The sequence below is a fragment of the Nomascus leucogenys genome, chromosome 10 (genome assembly GCF_006542625.1).
Source record: "Nomascus leucogenys isolate Asia chromosome 10, Asia_NLE_v1, whole genome shotgun sequence".
NCBI classification, from domain to species: domain Eukaryota; kingdom Metazoa; phylum Chordata; class Mammalia; order Primates; family Hylobatidae; genus Nomascus; species Nomascus leucogenys.
The window spans coordinates 26519871-26527476 of record NC_044390.1 but is presented as its reverse complement, the minus strand read 5'-3'; the positions used below and the strand labels follow the sequence as shown (position 1 = coordinate 26527476).

The window sequence follows — 7606 nt, the reverse complement described above, 5'->3', positions numbered from 1 at the left end:
CAGGGACCAGCATCTTAGAGAAAAAGAGAGTTCATTCAAACTGGTGCTGAATCCTTGAAGTCAAAAATTCTCTTACAACTACATACTGGTCCTTCATTTTAAATGACCTTGCAGTTTATTAAAAGCAGTCAAAGAGATCTGGAATCTTATTTTCAAGAAACAGAGAATGGCCAACATTTTAAATTTGGGCAGAGTCCTAGCAGCCAGTTACTTCTCAAGGATCTTCTATCCAAAAGCTGTACTCCATGCTGGGCATATATTTTCTCACCACGACACATGGGGCAGTGGAACCCTGGTGTCAGTAAGAACACATCCAGAATGATATAACCAGGTATTTTTCAGTTTCTAAATTAAGGTATATTCAAAAATTTCCATGTACACGTTTACAGCACTTTTCTAAATAGTCACCATGTAATTAAAGCAGATTCACAGATGAATTACTCTCAGTTTAACTACATGCAACAACCATACCAATAACTTTTTCTTCTAAATTTTGCATAACAATGGTTTTAAAAAAGTGGTACAGTTTATCATGTTCACGATTGTCATTTTTCAAGGTAGTAGAAGACCAATATATTTTAAAATGATATAAAATTTAAGCTTTATAAAAAAAAACACGAGAGAAAGTCACCTTTCCTCCTATTCCCCACCCCCATCTCACCTCTTTATTTAACATTTCAAGAAAGACTGCCCGAGAAACACAAGCTCACATGCTACATTCAGGATCATGATAAATGTAGGCAATAATGAAATAAGTTGAACTTTGCTTCTTGGTGAAGCCACATTTATTTCTTTTTTAAGTAAATTTGACTTTTATTGCAGTTCCAATTCATGCTTTTAGTGATATACAACAATTTCCAAAATGTTAAAGTAATTTCAGTAATTGAGCCTTCAGTGGCAATGCTTATAAATTATATTTATTAGTATGGTCAAGATAAGAAAGGAATTTGGACTTTGATTATAAAATGCAGCACCTTTCTCTGATTCTCTTGGCTGAACTTTTCCTCTTCTTTTTTCCATTCTTCAGTTTGCTGTCTTCCATCTTTTTTGCTCGAATTTCTCTCATTAAATCAAAAAATACCTTGTCAACATTAGCTCGTGTTTCAGCAGATGTTTCCACATAGTTAACATTTCACTGGTCAGCTCTGTTTTTTGCCTCTTTTACAGAAACCTGCCTTTTATCTTCTAAATCTGATTTGTTACCAACCAGTAGAAATGGAACATTCTCATCTTCTTTTACTCTTAAAATCTGCTCTCTGAAGTCAGCTGTAGCTGCAAAGGATTCCATTTCTGTAATTGAGAAGACACAGAGAAACCCCTCTCTGCTTCGGAAATAGTTGTCCTTAATTGCAGCATAGTCCTCCTGCCCAGCTGTTTTTAAGATTTCGATCTGTACTTCCTCGCCATCCAGTACTAGTTTCTTCCGATAGGTGCCTTCTTTGATAAGCTCATAGTCCTCCACAAACTCATCGTACATGAACTGTAGAGTCAGAGCTGCCTTGCCCACACCGGCACTGCCCACCGTGATGACTTTGTGTAAGGCCAAATTATTCCGAACCTTGGGCTTATTTGCGGCCATCTTGTGTCGTAGTTCTCACCAACAGGTTAGGAAGAATCTGCATCGTGAGCCAGTCCGCCGCCCCGAGGGCTCCGGAAGCAGCGGGTGCGTGGCTCTGGCTGGTGGGAGCTCGGCCCTCGTCGCCTGCGAGGCCCTGCACTAGGAGCAGTAGAATGAGGAGTCTTCATTATTTCTATTTCACCTATGATGAGTATGATCCTTAGTCGTCCAAGGTCACAAAGTTTTTAAGAGGTAATACCAGAATTCATACCCAGATAGTTCTGTCTCCTAGTGTAGTGCTTTTCAAATATTGACGTGCATGAGATTCACTAGGATATATTATTAAATGTAGATGTTTATTCCACAGGTCTAAAGTGTATTTGAGAGTCATCGTTTCTAACAAACTGCCAGGTGATCCCAGTGTTGCTGCTGATGTACCCCACTTTGAGTAGCAAGGTCCTAAAAAGTTGAATCCTGAGATATGGAAAGGATGATAAATACAAGAGTAGCCTGTTTGAGCATTTGGAATCACACAAAAAGAGTAATTAGGCTCTTATTTTTTTCTCCTACAAGGTACAAATCTCAGTAAGCAGCAAGATCGTTTATTACACATCCTCTAACATAGAGAAACAATCAAGAGTTGCACAAAAATAATGGGATAATGGACAGAGGCAACCAAACCATGTCATTCTCTTCTGGGGAAGCAGGGGTGGTGGTGGAAAGCCCTTGGGTTTCAGCAGGCTTTTGCAAATGGTTTCTGTATCAGTTACCTGTGGGTTTGACCACATCTTTTCCCCTATAAATCAGGATGCTATGTTGATTACTGAGAAAGGAAGTAAAATGGAAAAATATTCTTTTTTATTATTATTTTGCAGAAACTGAGCGTACCTTGCATGAGACTGCCTAAGTCATTGTGCTCAACTGTGCTTAAAAATTTTGCATCTCAGTTAGATATCAGTCCTTATCCCAACAGAAAACAATATATTGAAAAGGCCAAGCAATAATCCTTCAAGGGCTTCTAAGTGTTCAAGTGAAGGAAAGAGTTATTCATCTTCCTTTAAATCAGAAGCTAGAAATAATTCAACTTAATCAGGAAGGCACGTCAAAAGCCAAGATAGGCCAAAAGCTAGGCCTCTTGCACCAAACAGTTGGTCAAGTTGTAAATGCAGAGAAAAGATTATTGACAGAAAGTAAAAGTGCTACCCCAGTGAACCCATGATTAATTAAAGGGGAAAAAAAAAGGGCCGGGTGAGGTGGCTCACGCCTGTAATTCCAGCACTTTGGGAGGCCAAGGCGGGTGGATCACGAGGTCAGGAGATCGAGACCATCCTCGCTAACATGGTGAAACCCCATCTCTACTAAAAAATACAAAACATTAGCCGGGTGTGGTGGGGGGCGCCTGTAGTTCCAGCTACTCAGGAGGCTGAGGCAGGAGAATGGCGTGAATCCAGGAGGCGGAGCTTGCAGTGAGCCAAGATCGAGCCACTGCACTCCAGCCTGGGCGACAGAGCAAGACTCCGTCTCAAAAAAAAAAAAAAAAAAAAAAAAAAAAAAAAGCAGCAACCTTACTGCTTGTCTGGGAAAGTTTTATTTATTTATTTATTTTTATTTTTAGTGATCTGGATAAAAGAAGAAAGCAGACACAAAAGTCCCTTGCCAAAGCAGAATTTAGAGCAAGGTCCCAACTCTCTTCTATCTTATAAAGGCTGAGAAAGGTGAAAAAGCTGTAGAAAAAATGTTTGAAGCTAGCAGAGGGTGGTTCATAAGGTTTAAGAAAAGAAGCCATGTCCACAGCATCAAATACAAGGTAAAGTGGCACATGCTGATGGAGAAGCAGCAGCAAGTTATCCAGATCTACCTAAAAGAACTGATGAAATTGGCTGTAACTAAATAACAGACTTTTAATGCAAATGAAACAGACTTTGGAAAAAAAATGCCAGGTAGGACTTTAATAGCTAGAGAGAAGTCAATACCTGGTTTCAAAGTGTGAAAGAACAGGCTGACTCTCTTGTCACAGGCTAATGCAGCTGATGACTCAAAGTTAAAGGCAGTACTCAAGTACTCGTTTTTTTTTTTAATTTTATTATTATACTTTAGGTTCTAGGGTACATGTGCACCATGTGCAGGTTTGTTACATATGTATCCATGTGCCATGTTGGTTTGCTGCACCCATTAACTCGTCATTTAGCATTAGGTATATCTCCTAATGCTGTCCCTCCCCGCTCCCCCACCCCACAACAGTCCCCAGAGTGTGATGTTCCCCTTCCTGTGTCCATGAGTTGTCATTGTTCAATTCCCACCTATGAGTGAGAACATGCGGTGTTTGGTTTTTTGTCCTTGCAATAGTTTACTGAGAATGATGGTTTCCAGTTTCATCCATGTCCCTACAAAGGACATGAACTCATCATTTTTTATGGCTGCATAGTATTCCATGGTGTATATGTGCCACATTTTCTTAATCCAGTCTATCGTTGTTGGACATTTGAGTTGGTTCCAAGTCTTTGCTATTGTGACTAGTGCCGCAATAAACATACGTGTGCATGTGTGTTTATAGCAGCATGATTTATAGTCCTTTGGGTATATACCCAGTAATGAGATGGCTGGGTCAAATGGTATTTCTAGTTCTAGATCCCTGAGGAATCGCCACACTGACTTCCACAATGGTTGAACTAGTTTACAGTCCCACCAACAGTGTAAAAGTGTTCCTATTTCTCCACATCCTCTCCAGCACCTGTTGTTTCCTGACTTTTTAATGATGGCCATTCTAACTGGTGTGAGATGGTATCACATTGTGGTTTTGATTTGCATTTCTCTGATGGCCAGTGATGATGAGCATTTTTTCATGTGTTTTTTGGCTGCATAAATGTCTTCTTTTGAGAAGTGTCTAAGTATTCCAAAAATCTTAGGGCCCTTGAGAATTATTCTAAATCTACTCTGCCTGTGCTCTATAAATGGAATGACAAAGCCTGGATGACAACACATCTGTTTACAGCATAGCTTGCTGAATATTTTAAGCCCACCGTTGAGACCTACTGCTCAGAAAAAAGATTCCTTTCTAAATATTACTGCTTGTCAAGAATGCACTTAGTCACCCAAGAGCTCTAATGGAGAAGTACAATGAGGTTAATACTGTTTCCATTCCTGATAACACAATACCTATTCTGAAGTCTGTGGATCAAGAAATACATTTTGTAAGGCTAGAGCTGCCATAGATCACTATGGATGTATATGGACAAAATAGGTGGATAAACTTCTAGAAAAGATTCACCATTTTAGATGCCATTAAAAGCATTTGTGATTCATGGGAGGAAATAAAAATATTAACATTAACAGCAATTTGAAAGAAGTTGAGTCCAACCCTCAGGGATGACCATGAGGAGTTCAGACTCCAGTGAAGGAAGTAATTGTGGATGTGTTGGCTATAGCAAGACAATTGGAAGTGGAGGAGTTTGTGATGTGACTTAATTGCTGCAATCTCATAAAACTTGAATGAATGAAGCATTGTTTCTTATGGATGAACAGAGGAAGTAGTTTCTTGAGACCCAATGTACTTCTGGTGAAGATGTTGTGAATATTGTTGAAATGACAACAAAAAAGCCAGGCGTGGTGGTTCATGTCTGTATTTCCAGCACTTTGGGAGGCCGTGGCAGGTGGATCACTTGAGGTCAGGAATTACAGACCAGCCTGGCCAACATGGTGAAACCCTGTCTCTACTAAAAATACAAAAATTAGCCAGGCATGGTGGTGCGTGCCTGTAATCCCAGCTACTCAGGAAACTGAGGTGGGATAATGACTTGAACCCAGGAGGCAGAGGCTGCAGTGACCTGAGATCATGCCACTCCACTTCAGCCTGGGCAACAGAGTGAGACTCTGCCTCAATTTAAAAAAAAGAAAGAAAGAAATGAAATGACAACAAAGTATTTAAAATAGTCATAAATTTAGTTGATAAAGTAGTGGCAGGGTTTGAAAGGATTGAATCCAAGTTGAAAGAAGTTGTGCTGTGGGTAAACTGCCACCAAACATCATTGCATGCTACAGAGAAATTTTCATGAAATGAGGAGTCCATTGATGTGGCAAACTTCATTGTTGTCTTATTTTAAGAAACCCAGCCTTCTGCAACCACCATCCTGATCTGTCAGCAGCCATCAGCCTCGAGGCAAAACCCTCTACCAGCAGAAAGATTACAATTTGCTGAAGGCTTAGATGATTGTTAGCATTTCTTAGTATTTTAAAATTATTTTTAAATTAAAATATTTTTAAATAAAGTATTTTTAAATTAATATTTTAAAATTAAGTGTTTTTAAATTAAGGTATGTCCATTTTTTATATATAATGCTACTACACACTTAAACTACAGTGTAGTGTAAACATCATTTTCATATGCAAAAAATTTGTGACTAACTTTATTGAAGTGGTCTGGAACTGAACCCACAGTATATTTGAGGTATGCCTGTACTGTGAGTTACATTTTGCAATAATAGCGAACATTTGCAATATAACCTATTCATGACCTACTAGTTGTGTTTCAAAAATTTTATTCAGTTGTATTAAATTGATTTGCATAATTAGAATGTTATTCATTTGACAATAGCTGATGATCCATAGTATGTTAGAGATTAATTTTAAATAACTCAAAACTGATTTTGGAGAGCTTTTACATTATATTGGCATTTCAGTGAAACTTGATTTTAAAAATTGTGTTCCGTTGCCTTCACTGGTTACTTAGCAATTAACATAAAGTTTTCAAAAAGCCTGTATACATTTGAGAAGCAGGAAACAAAATTGAGAAAAATAACAAACCAAACATATGGTGTTTGAATTGTTTTTTAAATTAAGGACTGTATTTATAGTTGCTGTGTTTGAGTTACTCATATGCAACTGAAAAATTGAATTTTATTTTCCCTCATTGGTTATTATAGTCAAAACTACAAAGTTATTAGTTTATTTTTAATCATTGTCTCTTCTGTTTTCTGCATTACATTTCTGTTGAAGCTTATAGAATTTACCGTGTCAGTCTCCTCCCCAGGGTGACAGTCTCATTCTCTAGAACTTCTGAAAACACATGAACCATTCTTCTTCATAAGTTTTTAAAATATTATTTTCTTTTGATTTGCCATGTGAAAATACTGCAAATTAGTTATAATAATCCCATTTCTATGGAAATGTTGTAGATATTTAATTAATCTTGCTAGATGCTGAACAATTCATGAACTACTTGCTGAAATTCAATAAGCAATTCATGAATACTTGAATTAAGAGTTTTTTTTTAAGTCAGAAATTGGTACATACCATCAATGACAAATATTATTCCATCAAATTCAAACTGGTTATGAAATATCTCAGTTTTTAAACTCATCCTGAATGCACTCAGCAGTGAGAAAGATGAGGTGTGACTACAAGGTAACGAAATTCATTTTCTTAGGTGCTTTGTAAAACCAGCTCACTGAACACAATTCAAGAAGAGGAGTTCCAAAAATGTTTTTTTTTTCTTTTTTAAGTGGAAATCTTTTCTTTTTTTAATTATACTTTAAGTTTTAGGGTACATGTGCACAACGTGCAGGTTTGTTACATGTGTATACATGTGCCATGTTGGTGTACTGCACCCATTAACTCGTCATTTAACATTAGGTATATCTCCTAATGCTATCCCTCCCCACTTTCCCCACCCCACAACAGGCCCCAGTGTGTGATGTTCCCCTTCCTGTGTCCATGTGTTCTCATTGTTCAATTCCTACCTATGAGTGAGAACATGCAGTGTTTGGTTTTTTGTCCTTGCGATAGTTTGCTGAGAATGATGGTTTCCAGCTTCATCCATGTCCCTACGAAGGACATGAACTCATCATTTTTTATGGCTGCATAGTATTCCATGGTGTATATGTGCAACATTTTCTTAATCCAGTCTATCATTGTTGGACATTTGAGTTGGTTCCAAATCTTTGCTATTGTTAATAGTGCCGCAATAAAATGTTTTAAGCCATGGTAACATAAATATCATCAACATACAGTCTCCCAGAGCAATTCCTAAGAAGGTCAGCACTCATTGTGGTA

At 37.9% G+C, this 7606-nt stretch overlaps 1 pseudogene; it reads right to left on the bottom strand.

Annotated features, from left to right (window-relative positions):
* Positions 1–958: 958 nt before the first annotated feature.
* Positions 959–1579, bottom strand: LOC100601567 (annotated as a pseudogene).
* Between the last annotated feature and the right edge of the window lie 6027 nt (positions 1580–7606).